The 24,887-nt window shown below is 28.5% G+C and overlaps 1 long non-coding RNA gene across 1 annotated transcript; it reads right to left on the bottom strand.

Annotated features, from left to right (window-relative positions):
• Positions 1 to 14,241: 14,241 nt before the first annotated feature.
• On the bottom strand, positions 14,242 to 24,613 carry LOC136082133 (uncharacterized). Its single transcript, XR_010639417.1, has 2 exons — positions 24,509 to 24,613; positions 14,242 to 14,381 (listed from the first exon to the last, which is right to left on the bottom strand). It is a non-coding gene; the product is annotated as an uncharacterized LOC136082133 (long non-coding RNA).
• Between the last annotated feature and the right edge of the window lie 274 nt (positions 24,614 to 24,887).

Raw genomic sequence — 24,887 nt, 5'->3', positions numbered from 1 at the left:
AATATTTTCCAACTGAAATAAAAAATGTGTTTATTTTATCAGCTATCACTATCGGATTATAAAAAATTTCATCATTAATTTTGATGGCATTTGGTAAAGAGTCTGTTTTCGATTTCTAACTGCCTGTAATTTCTCTTAAAAGTTCCCATGAGTGTTTTGAATTTTGTTTATGTTTTTCTAGTAAATTTAAGTAATAATTTTTTTTTAACATTTTTCTTTGGACTTCACATTTTTTAACATAAGTCTTGTAAATTGTTTTATTTTCGAATGATTTTGTTTTTAAGTATTTGATATACAATTTTTGCTTGATTTTAGAACATTTTTTGAAACCTTTCGTAATCCATGGCGACGTTATATCTTTCTTTGCTTTTTAATATTTTATATTTCGGAAAATTAATATCATATACTTCAAAAAATGTTTTTAAAAACAAATCATAGACTAAATTAGCGTCATTAGAATCATTAATGTGATTCCAATGAAGTAAAGATAATTATTCCTCGAATGCTATAATGCAATTTGTTTTTGTAAAAAATTGTTTAATGAGAAGTTTATTTTGATGGAGCAGTTTTAAATTGTCTACGTTTATAGAAAAAAAATTGGAAAGTGATCTTTTTAATTTTTTTATTTACTTTTTTAATTTTATATTTATTTTTTTATATATTTTTTTAATTTTATTTATTTTTTTAATTCAATTATTTTTTTAAGTATCGCTCCATTTTCAAAAATGTCATTATAAATTTCTTTAATGTTGTTGTTAGCGTGGTAATCGTAGCAATTTAAATTAAAATCACCAATTATGTAGTTGAATTTCTTTTTTATTTCATTTCGCAAAAATTTATCAAATTTTCTATTACGCCAGATGGTGGGCGATAACAACAACTCAAAATTATATTTTTAGAATTTTGGGTTATAATTTCAATAGTCGAAACCTCTTTATCGTCATCAAAAACAGTTAAATTAGGCCTATTAATAAGCCGCAAGGATTCATTAATGTGAAAAAGAACACCACCACCCTGTTTTTTAGTTTTACGCGCTAAAGAAATTATATTAAAACTTGGAGGGTGGAGATTTGAGTTTTTTACATTTTCAGAGCTACACCAAGTCAATATGATGCATATAATGCTAAAGATATGTAATGTTTCCTTTAAGTTAACATACCAATTTTCGAAAATTTTTTTTTAAGCTTCTGATATTGAAATTAATAACATGAAAAAAACCCCTGCTTCGCAAAAATAATTCAGGATCGGAATCATTATCAAGTATAAAATCATTATTTTGAAAAAAGTTAAATGAACTTGATTCAAAATTAATTATTTGGTTTGAATCCATTTTTAGATTTTAATAATTAAAAAAAATGAAAGTAATAAAAATAAAATATGCTTAAAAATTGCGTGTGATTAGTTTATTGTAATCAACTTTAGCATACTTTCCTTTGCCTCGTAGCTCTTTTGCTTCTGTAAATAACATTCGTCTTATTTCCATTGTACGTGCACTGAAATACTCGTTGACAAACAATTTTTCATTCCAGAGTTTCGCCTTAACAAACTTTTCCAAAATCGCACTTTTGTCTTTATAGTTTAAAAATTTTACAACGATGGTTCTGTTTTTTTTTTAATTTTTTCACCCGAATCTTTTTCTCCAACCCTATGAGCTCTCTCGATTTTAATATTATCAATTACTCCTAGTTTAGACATAAAGAAATCTTTTACCTTACTTTTAATGTCGTCCCAGGTTTCATTTTCGTTTTCTTCTAATCCATCAATTTTTAAATTATTTCTGCGACTTCTATCTTCAAGTTCAGCCATTTTATCTTAAAAAACGTTTTCATTTTCTACCTTTGAACTGTTTTCGATCAGTTGATGAGTTGATGTCTTTTTAGTAGTTGATATAATCGATAATAAGTTTTCATATTTATCACTGACAAATTCAACAGATTTTTTTAGATCACATACTTCATTTTTTAAATATTTATTCTCTTCTTGCATACTCAATATTTTGATTTCAAGTTTATCAATTTTGTCGGTAAATATTTTCATTATTGTGTTTTCATGTGTATCCATAATTTCTTTGAAAAGCGCCATTGTAATTTTATTAGCCATATTTTAATGATTAAAAATAAACACGTCTGTTCGCCACGCTTATCAACTATTAATTCCAAGAGTTTAATTCCAAGAGTTTTCTATAGTGGCGCTAAAAACTCGCTGCATAAAATAACAAAGGCAACCTTAAATTTGGCTGTTAATGGTGCTAATAAATTTGCATAAAAGCAACAGTCATCTTTGGTTTGGTGCTTATGTTAACATTTTTATATTAATTTTATTGCATCAACTTGTTGTTGGGAAGTTGAATCCAGTCTCACTGCTCTAGTCTCACTGTTTAACGGAGTAAATCAAAATGAGAAAGTCAAATTGATGCTTTGTTATTATATTGGCGAATTCTTCTTTGTTCTGGTAGAGATTGATTTCACAAGTTTAACATTGGCAACTTGTAATACATAATAGAGAGATGAACGGGTAATTACAGAACCAGTTTCTAGTTTTTAGTTTTTTTAAATTGTTTTCTGATTGAGTAGCATGTTTTTTAAAGATAAACACAATTAGTTAACAAAAGTAACTACACGCAAAATAAATAGATATACACAAATCACATAGATAAAACAAAGAAGTTTTATGTGATTTGCCGAAATAATACGGAGTTTTAGAAAATACTGGTAGACATGGGCGTCCGCAGGATTTTCTGATGTTTCAAATAGGATACTTTAACTCATTGTACAAACTTTAAAATTAAGTATGTTCACACCTATGCCAAATGAGAAGCTTTGAAAAAATTTGGGTTGACGGAGGCCGACCCCCCTAAAATGAGGAGGCTCCATATTTTCAAAAGGTCATACCTTTTGTAATATACAATATGTTTTTGCAAAGTTTAAAGTTTGTCAATGAATTTAAATTTAGTTTTAGAATTTTACTACATCAGTGCCCTTACGTTTAGGCAGTGGGAAAGGTAAGCTTTTTCGGGTTTTTTTGTTCCCAAGCCTCTGCCATCCCAAATTTTTGCAAGACTTCCTCATTTGGCATAGATATGAACATACTTAAGTTTGGAGTTTGCACAATGTGTGAAAGTATCCTGTATAAAACATCAAAAAATCCTGCGGGCGCCCATGCTGGTAGATAATGCTTAATTTGCAGTCAGTCAGATATCTCTGAATAACTTCTACCTAACTGTTCTCAAGATGGCCGTTATAGTTGTCAAAAGACTTACTTTAATGCAAGAAATTAGTTTGGTGTTTTGTTTCCTTTATGATGTTTAAAATCTAATCTTTGCAAATGGAGACTCCGAAGGTATCAATGCAGCTTAGATTAACAGTGAAATGAAATCAATTATGAAACAAGTTCCAAGGTGTTCCAAACTAAGAATCCTCTTGACAATTTCAGTTTTTGTAATAAAAACTGGTCAGAAACTGTCTTAAGGAAGTTCTTTTCATAATTCTGGTGACAAACAGCTTTTTATATCTTAACTGAGTTGATTTGAATTTGGAGAAAACAGATTCTCTGTTTGTTTAGCAAAGCTGGCAAGGCTGCATTGGTTTTCTTCACAAAAAGGTAGAATGTGGATCAGAGGCGATTCAACAAATAAAATCAAGAGAGGGGGGGGGGGGTTAATTCTTATAAAGTACCGACTGGCTTCTAAATAATAAAAAAAAAAGGTCCTTAAAACTAAAATTTATCCGACTAAATTGTGTAAAATACCCGACTAGCCAACTAAATTCGTAAAAAAAAACCAACTATAACTTGAAAATGGCCTTCTTTGGGGGTTGGTAAGGGGTGAAACACCCCCGTAAAATTGCCTCTGATGTGGACTTGATAATGTGGATCTTCATACTGAGGATAATGTGTAATTATAGTCTTTTGCAAACTTTGAACTTTCAATCTACCAATGGATTGCTTTTTGCAATATGTGGCAGTGCGATGGAGTGACATCTTAATAAAGTAGAGAAAACAACATAGAGTTCTCAACAAAGTAGAGAAAACAACAAAGAGATCTCAAAAAAATAGAGAAAACAACACGGAGATCTCAACAAAGAGTTCTCAACAAAGTAGAGAAAACAATAAACTAGAACATTAATAAGTTAAATAATTAAACAGTTTCGCGTTTGTCAATTAATCAATTTATTTTATCAATCAATTTTACAATTCAAATCGTTTATAAATAGTATAAACTAACCCAAAGTAAACACCTGGTATCCATCATTTTCATTGGTTTGTATTTTAACTAAAAAAATTTATAAACATTTTCTCGAAGTGTAAACATTTTCACAAAAATTTCATTTGAAAAAAAACAAAATTATTTCCACAAAATGCAGCAAAACTAGAAGAGTAAACAAAAATAGTTTTTATTACGCATCTTGATATTTCGTTCAAATTCAAAATTCAATTTGTTGCATTCAATATGTTTTTTTAATAAAATGAAGCGGGAAAAAGAAATATTTATGTTTAATTAATTAAATTTTAGATTTTTCAGAACTAAAAAATATTAAGAAAAGAGAAATTTTTTAAGTTTCTATTTCACTCTTATAATGTAATGCAACAGGATTTTCCCAAATTATTAACAGATTTTTACTCTAAAATAAAGATCAATTTATTAGGTGTAAATGAAATATAAAATTGTTAATAAAAATAATGAGTTCGTGTAAATATAATTACCAGAATTTTTATCAAAACAAGGCCGGCGCGAAGGGGAGGTGTGTGTGTGTGTGTGTGTGTGTGTGTGTGTGTGTGTGTGTGTGTGTGTGTGTGTGTGTGACACTCAATCAATGAATGATGAATTCATCAATGAATGATGAATTCACCAATGAATCACGAATTCATCAATGAATCACAAGTTCATCAATGAATTACGAATTCATCAATGAATCACGAATTCATCAATGAATCACGAATTCATCAATGAATCACGAATTCATCAATGAATCACGAACTCATCAATGAATCACGAATCCGTCAATGAATCACGAACTCATCAATGAATCACGAATCCATCAATGAATCACGAACTCATCAATGAATCACGAATTCATCAATGAATCACGAATTCATCAATGAATCACGAATTCATTAATGAATCATGAATTTGGAATTTAGTCGGCAAATTTGATCCTTTTAGACAAGTCAGTCGGCAAATGTAGACCTTTTAGACAAGTCAGTCGGCAAATGTAGACCTTTTAGACAAGTCAGTCGGCAAATGTAGACCTTTTAGACAAGTCAGTCGGCAAATTTAGACTGTCATTTGGCGAATGTATACCAGTCGGCAAATTTCAAAAAACAAGGAGCTAATTCTTTTATATATGTTTTATTTATATATATAAATATATATATTTTTATATGCTTTTTTTTTTAAAACATCTTCACTTCAAACATGGCTGCAAGTAACCACTATTAGAGTTGGAAGTTACTGGAGGAGAAAAAAAGAAGTTTAAAAAACAGGATAACAATTAACAGACGACTTGAATGATTTCAAATTAAACGAATAAGAAAAACAAGATGAAGAGAGCGAATTCCAAAGAACTGATGTTCGAGGAAAAAAACTAGACAAATAAGAATTTTTCAAACACTTAGGAATAGTCACAGTAATCGAATGACGAGTAACACGAGTATGAACTTTAGTAGATAGCTTAAGAAACGCTAGCTCTTTAGAGCAGCGCCCCCTATAGCATTCATAGAAAAGAAAAAGAGAAGCAATATTACAACAATGCAGCAATGGTGAAAGTTATTTGCAAAAGCAGGTCCAGCTATGTTTACAACGCGTTTTTGCACCTTGTCTTAAAGAGAAAGAGAACTGTTCGAAGATCCACTTCAGATATGACAAAAGTATTCCATACAAGGACAGATTTGAGGTTTATAGAGATAAAGAATAGAATTTGTGGCGAAGCACGATAAATAGATGCAATCATAGCGGTGACTAATTTTGCAATATGATTTGATGCATTGTTTCCGAGAAAAATCAGAAGTAAGAGTTAATTCTAAAAGACGAAGGGTAGATGAATCATCGAGTACATAAATGTAAGAAGATCTAGATTGTTGCGATAATGATTAGCTAAAAAAAGTTGAGTTTTATTTTAGTTAAAGTTTACCAGCCAAGAAGAGCCCCATGCTTAAACATTTAATTTAAACATTTAATATTTTTCTGTCATTAAATACTTTCCTTTTGCATAAACATGAATTTTCTTGCCAACCGACTTTAATAAAATAAATTAAACTTTAATGTTAGTATTTAAATTGATGCTCAGAAAAGAATATTTAGTACTTCTGAAACCAAACCAATAAATGACTTTGTTGGAAAAAGGAAGCTAAAATTTTTATTGATAGTTCTTGGCAAAGCGAGATTAGTTCATTTATTGGCTTTTAGTTCGTTGTAACTGCTGTTTGAGGTGATAAATATGTTGATATTGCAATATTGGAAAAATTTGGAGATTTAAAAAAGGAACTTTAAAATATATCTTATAGTTAGTCACCATGTGAAGTGAATCACAAGGGTTTATCTGGTAGTATGTAATCTGTAAGAGCTGTTGCAACGTTTAACAGGTTTTTAAAAAAAATCCATTGGCATATAAAAAATTTCTTGGAGACGGAAACACTCTACTTTTAAAGACGTCGAATAGGATGGAACGAGTGGAGAATCCTTATTTTTTAGTTAAAAAAATAAATTGATTTTTCTTTTTTAAGATAAGGCCACATTTTTTACGGGTCCCAATATAAGTGAAAAATGAAATAAAAAAAAAGCCATTATGAATATAAAAAAGTCGCACTATTCCAATTTCTGTTAAAAATGGTTGTTGGTTTTTTTAAAAAAAAGTGATTTTTATAACTTTTATTATGAAGAAAAACCAATATTATTTTCTAAACCAGCATATAATTTTGTTTCTTTTTGAATAAAATTAATTTCACATGCGTCGAACTAATTATGTAAAGGACAAAAAAGGTTTACTCTGTTTCTTAAATGACTCAAAAACTAATCATGTTTTTGGCCTTAAACTTAAGTGAATGATAATAAAAGAGCAAAAATTAATGTGAACTAAAACCAATATAGGGTATAGATTCTACATTTAGTTGGGTAGAAAATCAACATAGGGTATAGATTCTACATTTAGTTATAAGACATATGTGAAAACACTCACATACATTGCTCCAAAATTTATTTTCTATCAAATGTGAATATTTAATTGACATTTACGTGGTACCCATATTCATCCCAAAACCTCTGGGAAAATATAAAACAACTTGAATTTGAAACTAAATTTTATAAAATTTTTTGTATTTGGGTGTTTATGGTGTTTATAGTAATCTAACGGTTGAGTTAAGTTTATTAATTTTCTTGTTTAGTTATAAGAAGTTTATTTCTTTTACTATATATCCATCTCCATAGTTTTTAGATAAATGATTTTTCTTCTTTACTTTTTATTCATTTATTCCGTATTACGGAATTTTGATTTTTCGGTCATAATATCATTGTTTATTTTATTTTTTATTGTTGGCACACTTTTTCTTCTTGCATATTACACACTTATGTATGCAGTCGTTCTACTTTGTGGGTAAACATTTTCAATATCGCAAATTGAATCTCATATAAATAAAAGTACTTGTCTGTTTGAACTGATTTGGTTTGTCGTAAAAGTTCTTTCTTGTCCTTCATTTCATTTTTCGACTTTGAAATATGCACAGGTTGGTTATGAAGACAACAAAATAGGTTAGATATGAGTTTACATACATACACACTCGCATATACTTATATATACATGCATATACATACTCATACATACAAAGTACACATACACACGCATACGTACACGCTTACATAGGCACCTCCATACAAGCATATACAATACAATATACATTGTACACGTAAATTTTTTTTTCTTTTTAATATTATATTATTTTTCGTTTCACAACTGAAATATAAGTTAAAAATCGTATTATAATAATAAATATTAGGCATGATTTATGCTTTTATGAGAAAGTAAGAAAATCGAAAATATAAGAAAATAACGATAAAAACATAGCACATTCAAAGTCTTTTTATATATCATGAATCATTTATTTAAATGGTTCATGATATATTTATAAAAACTCAGAAATAATTTTCTTAAGTTTTCTTTTAAACGAGTTAAAATTGAATTCATGAGAAAAGTCAAAATATTTCTAAACTATTTAATTCCAAAGAAAGGCTCCTCGAAATGAAGCATAAGCTTTCCTATAATTAGTATGCGAAAATTTTAGCATTCATTAAGTTTTTTTTACATTAATTGAATAAAATTTTTTTACATTTATTGAATAAAATGAAATTTTGCATTTCGTAGATGGCGCTTGTTTTTTTTCTTTTAGTGAGTGCAAATTATAAAAGGAAGAAGGGGAGTCGTTGGTTTTACATTTACACAAAAAACATAAAACATTATAAACGTTAAGCTGATATATATTTGAAATATTCATTTTAAGTAAGAGAGTCCTGGCATGAGTAAAACGATCTTTAAAGTTTATAAGAAGTGCAATGTGTTTCTGTTGACGATGAAGAGGTTCTAATATAGCGTATTTAAAATGGCATTGAATAAATAAATAATATTATGGAATTAAAGTATGTTTATTAAGAAAACTTCTTGATTTGTATAATATTCCAATAGTTCTAGCAATTTTGTTATTTAGATTATTAACGTGATTTTTCCATTTAAGATTTTCATCAGTATGAATGCGTAAAAATTTTGTAATTTTTGTTCACTTTATTTCAATATTGCCAACAAAAATAAGAGGTGTAATACTTAGAATTAACTTTTTTTTGAAGTTGAATAGGAAAACATCCATTTAGTTTTTTCTGTATTAATTGATAGTTTGTTTGTTTGAAAACTAGTTATAAATTATAATAAGCTGGAAAGAAATTTTAATAACCTTAAAGCTGACTGGGGCTCTTTCCGTGATTTTCTTCGTGATGGCCCTCGGGTAGAAATCTTCCTGTTAAAAAATATGCTTCTTACATAACTTCGTAGATTCAGAGGTTTCGCTCTTCTCCAAGGCTTTCCTCACATTGCTGGTGCAATTGCCAATCGAAACCATTTCTTCCATATCTATCAGCAAAACAGTTCTCCAGAACGCAGACGTCTGTTTATTACTGCTAGAAACAATTGTAAAATGTTTTGTGTAACACCAAAGCCCGCTATTCTTAGTTCATGAAATTTTGTATTTTATCACAAAAATTAGGCTCTTGTGACTTCTGGAGAATCCTTAAGTCTTAGTATCAATAATAAGAGCAAATCTGTAATTCCTCCTCTCTTGTATGGTACAGACTTTGTCACCTCACCTAAAGACTAAGCTGAACTGTTTGCTAAGAACTTTTCATCAGTCTCATCTCTTGATTCCACTATTTGCGTTTTACCTGATATAGCCGTCAAACAGATTGATCCATTGCTTGACATTCGTATAACTCCAGCTTCTGGATCAAAAGTGATTTCCTGCTTAGACTCTTCAACAGCTTGTGGTTCAGACAACATACCTGTTGTAGTCTTGCAGAAGTGTTCTCCGGAGCTGTCATTCATACTTTCAAAATTATTTAACAAGTGCTTATTAGAGTCTTGTTTTCCAGCCTGCTGGAGAGCGGCATCTGTTATCTCTATTTTCAAAAATTCTGGATAGCAATCTGACTCTTCTAACTACTGTCCCATTAGTCTTCTTCCTATCACAAGCAAGGTTTTTGAGTCTTTAATTAATAAACACTTAATCTCTTATCTTTAATCTAATAACTTACTTTCTGATCATCAATATGAATTTCGATCTTTTCGTTCTACAGCTGATTTGCTAACAGTAATAACCAATAGGTTTTATTTCTCATTTCTTAAGCTTTTAATAAAGTTTGGAATGCTGGTCAACTACATAAGCTTTCTTTTTGCGATATATCTAGCAACATCTTTAAGATTATTGAGTCCTTTCTTTCCATTCGCAGTATAAAATTTGTCCTCGATGGACAGCACTGTTCTTCTTATTTTGTATCTTCAGGGGTTCCTCAAGGTTCAATCCTTGGCCCTATACTCTTTTTAATTTACATTAACAATCTTCCAGATATTCTGACATCTAAGGTGACATTGTTCGCTGATGATACTAACATTTATTCTTATCATGATTAGAAGCTAACACTTTCTGATTGCTTGGACGGGGCATTTAAGATTGAAAAGGATCTCACTTCTACTATAGCATGGGGCTCACATTGGCTGGTGAACTTCAATTCAGATAAATCTCAATTTTTTTCATCGTTCAGCCAATTGTTATCGTAATAATTTAGATCTTCCTATATTTATGAATGGTAATGTACTCAATGAGTCATCTACCTTTCATCTTCTAGGATTAACTCTTACTTCCAAGCTTTCTTGGAAACCATATATCAAATCCGTTGCAAAATTAGCATCTGCTAAGGTTGCATCTTTTTATCGAGCTGGACACTTTCTTACTCCGGATTCTATTCTCTATCTCTATAAACCTCAAATCCGTCCTCGGATGGAATACTGTTGCTATATCTGGGGCGAATCTTCTAATAATGCCCTTTCTCTTTTAGACAAGGTGCAAAAACGCATTGTAACATAGTTGAACCTGCTCTAAAAGCCAACCTCCAACCATTATCACATCGTCGTAATGTTGGTTCTCTTTCTCTTTTCTACAAATACTATAATGGGCACTGCTCTAAAAAACTAGCGTCTCTTGTGCCATTTACTAAAATTCATTCTCGTGTTACTCGTCATTCAATTAAGTCTCATTCTTTTTCAGTGACTGTTCCTAAGTGCTCCAAAAATGCTTATTCGTCTATTTTTTATTCCTCAAATATCAGTTCTTTGAAATTCGCTTCCTTCATCTTGTTTTCCTGATTCATATAACTTGCGATCCTATAAGTTGTCTGTCAATCCTTATCTTGCTCTACAATCTTCATCTTTTCTCTTCCAGTAACTTCCAACTCTAATTAGTGGTTGTTTGCAGTCTTGTTGGAGGCGAAGATGTTTAAAAAAAAAAAAAAAGGCTCTTTTTATTGTTTATATTGCTAAATAATGTTGTAAGGTCATAGCTTGTTAAAATAATGCTGCAAGGTTATTGCTTGTTAAAATAATGTTGCAAAGTCATAGCTTGTTAAAATAATGCTGCAAGGTTATTGCTTGTTAAAATAATGTTGCAAGGTCATAGCTTGTTAAAAAACATTTTTGTTTTTCAGACAATCAGAAGAACTGCTTAGTTTTATTGCTTAAAAGTAAAAATTTTTCTTCGCATGTTAATAAATTTAATTTAAAAAGTTAATTAAAAAAAAAATAATTTCAAAACTTTAACTTTGAAGGTTTGGGGTTTTTTTTAATCTCAAAAAAACAGGCAAGGCACAATGCAAACATTGCCCAAAATTATCATAATGCAAAGATAAATCAAAAAGAAAACATCCACAATATTATTTAGAAAACATCAACAATATTATTTGAAATAAAGAAGGTAAACCGCCCAATAAAAGACGTTATGTTCAATCAACAACCAATCAATTTGAACAAAACAATCAATTGGTTGGACAAAAAAAGAAAGGAAAAAAAAAAGAACTCATTAGTAATAAGATTAAAGGTACCTTAAAACTTATGAGCTTTAAAAACTAATAAATTACTTTGTCATCAAAAAAATAAAAATTTCGATCCCTCGCAGGCCTAATGATGTCAAATGATATCATTTTTTTTAAAACATAGCTCTTGTTGCAACTGTTTAACTATATAAAAGCGGTTTTCACAACTCTTAAAATGCCTCCACAATTACAATGTTTCATGGTGCCCCGCTCTCCTCTACTAAAAAAGTTCACGACAGCTGTTACCAAAAATATGCATACTTGTTCTAAACATATATCTTTCATTTGCGCCTTGTTTTATAGAAATATATGCTCCCGTATGATATAATTATACTTTTTGTAAAGATTTCACTTAAAATCAACGTTATTACATAATATATTACAAAAAATATTATTAGCCATCATTATTATTAGATATCTAAGACACAAATGGATTTTCTAACTATAATGAACAAACTGTAAAAAATTTCAAAAGCAAGTGTTTAACTAAAGTTATGAAGTTTTGAGCTTATGAAAAATTACAAAAACGAGAAAATCAAGTTTTAAAGTTATACTTTTAAGTTTAGACAGTTGCAACTTAAAATAACATATCATAAGCCCCCAGACATTTTAGAAGTGATACAGATTTTTTAATTTTCAAATACAGAAAATAATCTTGTAAATGAGTTAAATATTCGATGTGCTGACGAATTCTTTATCATTCAGTGCGTTTGCTATGCATCTTTTACTCATAGAACAACACCTTCATTTTGTAAAGATATAAATTACAACTACCAATAAGGAGATCATAGCTTAACCTGATCTAAAAACCCAAAAATCTGGATGTTACGATTGATTCTTACTTAAATTACAATAATCATACTTCAAAAAATGTCCGCGCATCAAACATTCGAGGATATTTAATTCTTATATGTTTTAAAAGTCGCGATCCACCTGTTATCGTTAAAGCCTGCACTACCTACATAAGACCGATCTTAGAATATTGCTCTCCGGTTTGATCGCCAAACCACACTGAAATGAAAAAAGCAGTTGAAAGAGTGCAAAGACGTTTTACCAAGAGAATTGCTAAACTAAATAACTTTTCACATTTTAATAGATTTAGAATTTTTGGTTTGGAACAACCAAAAATTTGTCGCCTTAAGCAAGACATGATTGCATGTTCCAAAATTCTGAAGAATTTAGTTGGCCTAAATAAATCCAGTTTCCAGAATTTATTACCTCGAGTGTAAGTATAGTTTTTTTAATAAAAAACTATACTTACACTCGAGGTAATAAATTCAAATTACGCAAACTAAAGTGTAAACTCGATGTCATATGTACTAGCATATGTATTAGGTGATTGTAGGGTACGCTGCCAGAGTCTTTCATATTTTATGAACCTGCGTGTCCTTTAGAACATGTATCACTTGTTCTAATAAATTTTAATCTTATCTAATCTTTAAGGTCAGATTTTATTCAATAAAAAAAACAAAACTAAAGGAGGTTTTTAAAAGTTTTTATTACTATAAGAAAGCTGAATAAATTATGAACAAAAACCTTTCGAAATAAAGAAAAAAAAATAGATTTTGTATTTTTTTTTTAAATAGGTGAACCACCTTAAAAAATAAAAGAGCTTAATAATCCGAGAACCATTAAATATTTTGAAATAATTTCTTAACACAGGACATTCTATATTTATTTTTGTGCAATCAAATATTTAGAAATTCGGATTTTTTTCTTCTTTTCCGGTTTAAAATAGTTTACCAGTAATAAGGAGTTGTAAACCGATAGTTTCTTTATTGAACATGACAGCATGTTTATTTATTATACCATTTCGTTTTTTATTGCAATAATAACAAGTTTCAGGAGAATAATCTATTGTCGATATTTAGAGGTGGTTATCTACACAGTTCAAACCGGTAAAAATTATCTGAAGTATCTATCTTACTACAGAGGTAGCCAGAATAAATTTTTAACTTATAAAAAATCGATTTGTTGCATGAAATTTGTATCAAATAAAAAATTGGCTACCTCTGTAATAGCACGATTCAATCCATTAATCTTTACAAACTGAAATAAACAAATGTTTTTTTTGAATAACCCCATAAAAAACACAGCATGTATCAACATTAACCTAAAGGCCCTAATTAGTGCTGTGTAAAATCATTTATTAAACAATAATACTAATTTTTACTAGTATTTTTCATTTATTAATATTTTTCAATTACTTATATTTTTCAGTCGTTTAAAGACTAATTTATTTTACTTCGTAAAAAAAAAAAAAAAAAAAAAGAAAAAGTTTAATTTTACTTCGTTAAATAAAAAAATAATTTTTTTTTTTTTAAGTAAATGTGAATCGACGTGTCTAAAAACTAAACGTCAATTTCGGCTAACAGTTTTATTAATTATTATTAAATTTTATATAAAAATCAATATCTATAAATAGAATATAATATTCACTAACTCTTTAAACACAAATTTAAAAAATCTTAAAGTATTGTCTAATTAAATAAGAAGTAATATTTAAAATGGAATAGAATATTAATACAAATACAATATATAATAAAAATTGCATTTAAAATGTTTCATGTTTAAAAAAATACTTCGAGTTAACTTAAAATGCATAAACATGAAAAATACCAAGAAAATCAATGTGAAAATTTATTTGATAATATAAATTATTTTGAATTTATTTAGAGGCATTAAAGTTCTGTTTTTTAATTGCCATCTACTATAAACATTTTTTTTTCCACCTTTCAATTTGAACAAATAGCTGTTTAACTCCGAGCTAAAAAAAACAAAAAACTTTGCTTTAACTCATGCAACATGTTTTTAAAAAATATTCGAACTTAATAATAATAAAAATAATAATAATAAAAAGATAATTAAATAAACTGATTTTAATGATGAGGATTTAAAATATCTTTTTTTTTAAATTTGTTCAAGTTTATTTTGTTTCAAATAATGAAATGAAGATAGATTCTTTTTAAGTTTTAATTTTTCAAACTTATTCACAATACACACTAGAATTGTTCCATTTACAGATGTACCGATGTTCAATGGAAGGCTTCCCGCACCTCAAGGTTCACAGATGCACTGATGTAAAATGAAAGGCTTCCCACACATCAAAGTTGCACTAATGTAGGGAGGCCGGGGCTAGTTGGCCGCAGGGGTAAGTTGACGAACTGCGTTTATCTTCAGAGCCTTTCATCAAAAAATGACAAAAATTACACAGAAACTTCCTTATTGACCATTTCATTATTCACTGTAGTTTTGTCAGGATTCGCGCATGCGTATGGGAGATATTGAGATTTATGCGTTTTTTGGACAGAAGCGTAACTTTTAGAACATCGCTTCCTTTTTACTTTACAAAGAAAATAGTTAGTCGTATGAAAAAAAATTATTGTAAAAGTTTCAGTCACAATCGGTTTATTATACCCAGTCAGACATTTTTTTCAAAGTTGCCGTCTTTCAGGATCTATAGACTGTTTATTGAAAAAAAAGCTTTCGGGGTAAGTTGGCAAAATTTTTACGGGGTAAGTTGGCAAAATTTTTACGGGGTAGGTTGGCTCATAGCATTTACTATGGAAAAAAAAATGTATTTTTATAAAATTATTATTATTTTTTTTTAATTTTTTACAATATTGAAAAAATTTATTCTTACAAAAAAATTAAGAAAATTTTTTTTAAGTTTTTTTTTCACAGATAAAAAGTGGGCTACTGTTTTGGCTGTTATGTAGACTAATATTTGGTACCAGCTAAAAGCAATACTAATTTTTGGGATAAAATTGTTGCGAAAATTAGTAGTAAAAAAATTTCTATTAATTTTGCACTTGATAGTGCTTTAATAATCATTTTTATAGTTTGCGCCAACTTAACCTGTGGTTGGGTAAGTTGGCGCAAGTTTTTTTTTTTTTGAGGACCTGGTAAGGCCCCCAGAATTTTTTTTTGTAAATGAATGAAAATTTTATAAGTTACCCTAATTCATACTCTTTAAGACTACGCTTTAATATTTTCAAAAAAACGTACTGTTAGAGCTACAGAGCTCATAGAGTACAAACCGAGCCAACTAGCCCCGGTCTCCCCTACAATGGAAGGCTTCCTATTAACTTTCAGTTAAATTTATTTAAGGCTTGTTGAGCCGTTAACAAATTCATATTATTAATTATCGCTTTTTCTCTAAACTTGACAACAATAATTAAGATGTGAATGAAATATTGCAAAACACAGACATTTAAAGTGATTCTTATGGAAAAAAAACCCTAAAATATCATAACAACTGTTTCTTGTTTAGAATTTATTGCTTTTTTATGCTGGGTATTTAAATTTTGAAAATTTTAGCTATAAGTCGTAAAAAAAAAGGTTGCCTTAGCAACATCATAGCATTGCTTACTTTTTTTTTTACTAATTCATTTAATAATATTTTAACACAAATTTGTGATATTCCCATATTATATCGTACTTGCTTTTCTTATTCTGTAAATTATTAGAAGGCTAAAAAACATACGCAAAAACATCAATCACATTTCATTATAATTAGCTGGTTTTATTATCGAGTAATTGGTGTAGTTAAGGCGATTTACAAATTATTTGAATTCTTTTATTTGGAATTAGCATGATTTTATCAGCGCATTATGTCCAAACAAATGCTTTATATGTTTTAATTTTTTTTGCTTCAGGTTTATCTAATATTTAAAAAAACTTTTCTTTTTATATATAATTTTCAAAACCTTTTTTTACTACCCCTAATAGTGAATCTAAAGAACACCATTTTGGAGTCTTTAGATCACTTTCGCTCATCGGCGTTCGCATAAATTTAGTTCAAACCTTTTGAAAAACTGCCTTAACCAACTATAGAATCTAGTTTAGGTAGTTGCACCAAAAAAGTTAATTTAATCCAATACCAATAAATGTGTAATAAAATAAAAGAGAATGAAAAATGCTTTCCAACAACACCAATTTTATGATGCTGGCATTATTGGTTCAAAAGTTATTGAGATTTTTATTTTGTCCGAAGTGCCTTGACATCCTATGGACTTTATATAGAGAAATAAAAAAAAGTGAAGCAATTTTCTTTCAAATGGAAATATTTCAGAAAGTATTATGAATACATTAACAAAAGTATATACCAAAATGAGCAGTTTCAAGAGGAATTTATTTGTACTAGTTGCAATGAAAAATGAAATGAAATAAAGAAATTATTATCCATAAATTATGCAAATTACAAAAAACGTTTGATGATCTTTTTTAAATAAATATGAATATTTCATAAGTTTTTAAGATTACATATAGGTAAAAAAAACACATCAAAATGAACAGTTTCAAGAGATGAATTTGAACTTATAAGTAGCAAAAGAACATGACAATTTTTTTCTTACATAAACAATAACAGTTAACTAAACTTCAAAAAATAGTTTGCCAAGTATCATGTCAGCAATAATTGACTCAATAAACATGTCAAAATCCTCTGATGAGTCCTCGTCAAAACCCCAGTAAGATGTAACATACACAGTTCTCTTGTCTTTTTGCCTTTCTGTTAGTATTCGTCCATAAAAAATTTTGTCCTGTCCATTGTCTAGTTCCCATTTATGATTAAACAAATGATTAGTCATACTTTGATTGCTTAACATTTTTTCAAGAAAAGGTTTCTGGTTTGGGGCAACTTTTATAAACATTTCATTACCAACAGAGGCATTATTTAGCAAGACTTTTTTAACGTCTCGTTCCAGTTTCTGCCTGGATGCCTTGTTAGCCTTTTGAGATGCTTCAATCCGTCTTGTTTTAATGTTATCGTCTATCCCTTTACTTTCAAGCACTCCTGCTTAAGTAGACAGTCTGTCATGCCAAGAGCACGTTCTGCATGCATATTGTTGGCAGGTGCTGATAGTGTGTCCTTCAATATTTTCTCAGTAGGGTTAGATAGAGGCCCAGATATATAATTGTGCAGTTGTCTATGAATAACACACTCAATAGAACTCAGAAGAGTTGATGTTATTTTGTTGAGGAGCGTTATATCAGTTGTTTTCAGCAATGACTTGTGCACCTCGTCAAACACTAAATTTTGCCCAAAAATATCTAGATCTGTTGACAACAAATCATTGGAACTTTGTTTCATCTGGGTGATTCTTTGATGGCAAATCTGGAACATGGGTACCTAAATTTAATGAAATGTAAAAATAAATGAAAAAGGGTACACAAATTTTCTTAAGCTAAAATAATATTAAGCAAAAAAGATAGAAAGACAACAATTAAATATGATCAATTTTACTAAAAATAAGTTTTAACCACTATTATTTAAAAAAAAAAAAAAAAAAATACCAGTTCAAGATTAGATTTCTGCAATACATTGCCATAAACTAGTTTCATCCACGGGCCTGTAATTACTTTTCCAATCGAAAAATCCTAGAGCTTGCAGCTGAAAGATGATGCCATCTTTACCGATGTCCCCAAAAAGAGCTTTACTCACAACATTTTTGTGGTGTCTGAAAGTAATATTTCAAAATGTTAATTTGATTTTCAATTATATTTTTAAAGCTCTATCAATAATTTGTAAAAATAAAACTCTTACTTCTGAAGAAATGACTTTAGCAGCTGTAGATGGAATATAGTAACTCCAGCCATGTGAAAAATTACATGTACCCTGTTTCCAACATAGCGCAGAAAGGTTCCTGGAGCAACTCCATGTTCTCTCAAGAAAGACTTAAATGTTGCTGGTTCACCTTTGAAGCTATATCTAAAAATAGTTTTCAATTTGTTTTACTTTTAGAAGTAAATAAATAAATAAATAAATAAATAAATAAATATATATATATATATATATATGTATATATATATATATATATATATATATATATATATATATATATATATATATATATATATATATATATATATATATATATAAAATATATATTATGCGTTATATTTTTTTATAGTACCATACATCATATTTGTTATTTAAAAAGGTTAGCAAAACAAAGAATATATAAATTAGATATAGTTACCTAAGTTTTGAAAGGTTGTACAGAAAAGACAATACAGATCCTTCTTTTCCAGTGGCAGTTTTAATTTTCAGCTCTTTGTCTACATCAATGAGAGCTTTTTTAGACGCTGTAGCTATTCCGTCCAATGGATGCACATTGCAATGAAGTTCTAGAAGTTCAACATTAATATCCTGTTTTAGCAATTCAATAACACAATAATTCATAGGTGCCCTATCTGAAAGACAACTTTTAATTTTGGACAAAAAAATTTCTTTAACTGTTACTCTAGACATCTGTGTAAAATCAGCATAAGTATCAGCTACTTCTTTCAATGCTGTTAATATTTGTGTGGCATAATCAAATGCTCTACCCCCTGGTAGTCTCATGGTAGAAATGGTAAGTGACTGCTTTTGTGGGTAAACACTTACATGGAATTCGTTGAGATGTTTGTCCACCACTGTAGTGGCATCAAATGTCAAAGTCGCAACATCACAAGTATGTAGAGCCTCTCCTGTCTGAATAAGAGATATCACTCCTAGCTCAAAAGCCATTCTGGCAACATTTGATTTGTGCGGAACTGAAGACAGTTCTGTCCCAGTCAAAATCTGACATACATGGGTTAGAACATCACTTATATTTGTGATAGGTACTTGGCTAACTAAGGACCTGTAGACACATTTCCTCAATGCTGGACTATATGCTCGTCCTATCATGGTTTCAACCACACTTTTGTCTTGTGGCTCTAAGATCAAACTTAAGAGATAATGGTTTTGTTCTGTGAGTTGAAAACATTCCTTTTTTACTTTCACCAACTCCATTTTGAACTCAAGTTCAATGCTTTTAATGTGTTTATCTCTTTCTTTTGCTTCAGATCTGTTTTTTTCTAATAAGTTATTTAACTGAGTTTTTAGCTTACTGTTTGATATCTTTAGCTTCCTTATTGAATTAATGTACTTTTTATGATTCAGAGATTTCAAAACTATCTGGTTGTCTTTAGCGTGAAGATACTTTTGTTTCCACATTGTCAATGAAGCAGGTTGTGTCAACTATTCCTGTATCAGTAGTATCTGCCATAAAGGCTGTATTAAGATTTATACTGGTCATTGCTTTAGTAGACTCATCCTCCTTTGGTTGATACCTGAAAGGCATATCACAATAATTAACTATTTCAAACCAGTATCGATCAGGAACTTTTTTGAATTTTAAAAAACCATCTTCTGTTCTTTTAATGGCAGTCTTTAGCTTAACAACATCAGCCTTTGGCAAATATTCAGTTAAAATCTTTGTAGACTCTGCAAGAGTTTTTTTACTTTGATATTTTAGATATAAAATACACCCATTCTTGATAAGTATGTTGATTAGGGAAAAATTTTCTCCAATGAAACTCCATAAATCCTGGGTTGTTTTTCTCATTTTGAATTTGTGGACCTAAAAACGGAAAAAAAAAGAAAGAATTAGATCCATAATATAATAATATATATATAGTCACAGATTCTAGAGTCTAGAATAGATCAATCAACAATTAAAAGTTCTAAGACTGTGTCACTACTGACTAAACTAGTCACTTAAGTTCACTGAATAAACTTATAAAGTAATAAAGTCTGAGTCACTAAGTCTAATTTTCCAATCTAGATCTAGAATAATCTACATTCTAGATCTAATAACTTACAATTATAATATGTTCACATTTTAACAGATAGAAATAGATCTAATTCTAGAGTAATCTAGAGTCTAGACTAGTATCATGGCTCCTTAGTTTTACTTTTTAAAAAAAAACGATATCATTATCGATAATTGGTAGTCGGCCGACAATGGCAACATGTAGATTTGTGCTTAAAAACTTTATATTGTTGACTAAACTGATTGTAATACAATTTTAAACTAACATAGAAAAACGAATTTGCTAGGTGTATGGTTAAAAATTAGATATGTACGGTCAATAGATAAATTTTATTTAAAAAAAAAAAACTTACCTTATTTCAAAGGGAAAAAACACCAAAATGGCTACGGATACACAAAAATAAAAATTTACTGATGCTTAGAGATCCTTCTTGTTTGTAAAATGAAACAAACAATGTGACTGAAAGTGGCTGATCTATCAAACAATGCTTGAAGCGCTGACGTGCCAAAAAAGCATTTTGTAAAAACGGAACAGAAAATGGACGCAGATGTCGACGGTACTTCAGGATCCAATATAGCGGACTATGCGAGTCACTAATCTAGTTCTAATCGGTTCTGACGTTTTTTAACTACATATAGTTGTCAAAATAAAATATTTCTACCTATTTTCACAAAATATATTAAAATTCTCACCAAGAAAGAGCTTATAGTAAAAAAAAAATTGCTAATCAACGATCAGAACAGATCATATTAAACTATGATCTTCATTTACCAAAAAAAAAAATTTATTTAAAATCTTGTTCAAATTTGTACAAGCGATTGTGATTTTAAGATTTTTTTAAAAAAAATAATTTTTGGTCTGGGTTTTTTCATTACTAACATTTGTATTTTATGATAACGCAAAATTTTTCATTTTAATTTTTTTCGTCTTTTCATAATTCACAGACCTGATTTTTTAACGGAAATATGTTGTAGTCAGCAAAATATCATACAGGCGGTATAATATTTTAAAATTGCCTTAACTACACCGAGTAGTTAGAGTCCTTGCCTTGTTCTTGAAGAAGATTTATTGAAAATAAAGTTTATTGTTTCTTATTATTATATTTGAAATTAATGAGTAATCCATCCAATTGTCAAAGAAAGAGAAAACATAAGTTTAGAAATAATCAACACATAGCTAAGAAAAGTTTAATTTCAGAAAATTTTTTCAAGTTTTTCAAATAGAAAAACTTTAAGGGAAGTGAAAATTGCATATATGTTCTGATTGCATGAATGTTCAAGTTTGCATAAATGTTCATATTCTGATTGCATATATGTACATATATATTGCGAATATGTTTTGAATGTGACTCTATAGAACAAACTTGGTGTATGTTTGAAACACTATGACACTATGTATACATAAATAACTTTAAGAGAAGTGAAAACTACAACTCAAGTTTCATCCACTAATGAAAACGATTATTCAATTTTAATTGACTGTCAACTGCTAAAAAGATTCATAGAGCAGACCACTATATGTTCTGACTCTAGAGACGTGACACTATGGAACATACTTGGTGTATGTTTAAAAAATACAAGTCAACAGGAAAAGGTTTTATTAGTCACAGCAATACCAAAATGGAGTCATGATGTTATAAAGCTAATTCTTATTAGTCTATCAGAAAATGAGCTGTTACTCAAATGTCTTCATGGTCAAAAACTAAACTCAAATGTAGGCATAAATCAAATAATTTGGAGAAAGTGCATAAAATTATTTTTGTTGAGCAAAAAATATTAGAAATTAGAGGGCGCTACTGCAGTTTCTCCCCCTTTTAGTTTTATCGATTATGATAGAGAATTTTGGGTATGAAAATCAACAAAAAATGCTCTAACTTGATGTTGAAGTTAAAAAAATTACACTAAAAAATGCTAACATTTAAAATTTTTTTCATACTTAGTTATGATTAAATTCCTTTTCAAGGATAACTTTAAAAAAATCCTGTTTAAACTTGAAAAGCAAAACTGTATAAAAATGCATAACCCATCAATTTCTGATTGATCTTAAGCCCTAACCCTAAAACTATCCCAAACCAGCTACAATTAATTACGTCAATCCCTAATTTTCAGTCAATGTATGTATATTTAATTGCGCCAATCCCTATTTGTCAGTCGATGTATGTACATTTAATTGCGCCAATCCCTATTCGTCAGTCCATGTATGTACATCAAAAAAGCAATATTTTAAACTCATTTTTGAATAAAATTAATTAAAAAATATATATATATATTTATAAAAATATTCAATTTAATTTTATTAAATGTTAATTTTGATGACAATAAAAAGCGGGCCGCGTAATTTAATTTTTTTTTCTAAACGATTGATTTCTAAATGTAAATTTAGGTATAACACGTTTTTAAAATATGTTAAATATTAGCTTTTTTTAGTGTAATTTTTTAAACTTCAACATCAAATTAGAACACTGTCTGTTGATTTTCAGACCTATGTTTTTATACGATCCTTAATTAGCATAAAATTCTCTATGATAACCAACAATAAAAATAAATAAGGGGGAGAGGGAAGAAACTACAGTAGTGCCAATTTGAGTTTATTCTGAAATTGTTTATTTCGATGATAGCACTAATGCTTTACACAAAGTTTTAAATCACTTTAATATTAGTGACGGTATATTTTTTCAAAATGGTTAAGCTCATAAAGATAGAATAAGTACTTGAATGTCAAAAAAGAAAGCATCAGATGATGGTAAAAAGCAAAGAAAGGCAACCAGGAAAATTAAGAAAAGGATTTATAGAAATTCAAAATGAAAAATAAGTAACAGATCCTTATCTTCCTGGAGGATATTTTACTTAAAGTTATGCTTTTTATGAATATTTTTTTGATTTGTGTTTTTTTCAAAGATGTGAATTTTTGCTTCAACTTCAAACAATGCATTTCATAAAATAATTATGCTACCGCTCTGAAGTTTTCACTGAATGTTCTGTTAACCTATGTCATTCACCAAAATCAAGGTTCAAATAACATTTTTTTAGAAATTATGATCCCAAAACTGGAAGGAACTTCACATTTATGATCAAAAAACTATCGCCGTTACCATAAGGGCATTTAAAAAATATTGGAAGAAGGTACTTCAATCATTTTAATTAGTGTCTTTAACTTACTAACAATAAATATTTGGGCCAAACTTGAAATTTTTTTTGTTGAATAGTTTCTAAGTTATTTGGTTAGAAGATATAGCTAAATTGCATCAAATTTAGGTAAATATTGTATTAAAGCCTTCTTCTTTTTTTTTTTTATAAAAGATTTAGAAACCATGACACTAGCTTGATCTACTATTTATGGAGCGTATCTTCATGAAAACTCCATGAAATGCGTAAATACTGCCTAAATCTAACAAATGGTATTAATTATCTTGATATCTATTTCTATAGATATCGATAATCTATATCTATAGATATAGGTTATCTATATCTATAGATATAGATTATCTATATCTATAGATATATATTATCTTTATCTATAGATATAGATTATCTAAATCTATAAATATAGATTATCTATATCTATAGATATAGATTATCTATATCTATAGATATAGATTATCTATATTTATCTATATCTAGATAAAGACATTGAGATTTTAATAACATTTATTGCATTAAGGCATCTTTATTAAAATTTAATTTTACATTTTTATCAACGAGATGAAAAAAATAGTATAGTTTTCCCGAATTAGGAAAAATTAAGTTTGCATTTACTCAATGAATCTGTTATATTTATATTTTTACACAAAGAATGAAAAGATGTGCAAGATTATTAGTATACAAGATATTTGTATCATTGGCAAATGGATGGACTAATAAGAGTATATACATCATTAGATATGTCAAAAACAATAGAAAACCAAACCCAGAACCCCGAGGAACACCAAAAACAATGGATTTATGAGTTGATTAATTATTGTGAAAAATATGTTAAATTTTTTGGAAATAAGAATTGGTTAAAGTTATGTATGTTTTTTGAAAGCAATTTGGAGATAAGCTCTTGACATTTAATAGAATTTTTATGCCTTTTAAAATTTCTTGTAAAGTTTTTATATTTTCTAAAAAGAAAATGTATTTTCTTACTCATATTTTAATAAAAATAATTATGGTGCATTTATAATAGCGTTTAAAAATAAAGTTTTATTTATAGCTTTAATTTATTTATCAATATAATGATCAAACCAAATACATACAATATTATCACGTCGCATAAAAAAAAAAATGTCATATAAATTTGAAATTTTTAAAAAGCAAAAGTTGCCCTACTTACTTGATTAAAAATACCAGGAGTTTGAATTAAGACGTAAGATGCATCTGCCTGTGGTGATATCAATACTCGCATTGATCCAACATTATTTTTGCTAAAATAAACTTACAAATTACAATTGAAACACTGTGATACTTAATAACTTGATACATATATATATATATATATATATATATATATATATATATATATATATAATATATATATATATATATATATATATATATATATATATATATATATATATATATATATATATATGTATCAAGTATATATATATATATATATATATATATTTATATACATATAAATATTTATATATATATATATATATATATATATATATATATATATATATATATATATATATATATATATATAT

This window comes from Hydra vulgaris, chromosome 07 (assembly GCF_038396675.1).
Source record: "Hydra vulgaris chromosome 07, alternate assembly HydraT2T_AEP".
NCBI classification, from domain to species: domain Eukaryota; kingdom Metazoa; phylum Cnidaria; class Hydrozoa; order Anthoathecata; family Hydridae; genus Hydra; species Hydra vulgaris.
Note: the sequence above shows the minus strand (reverse complement) of the source record. Positions and strands in the feature narration are given on the sequence as shown.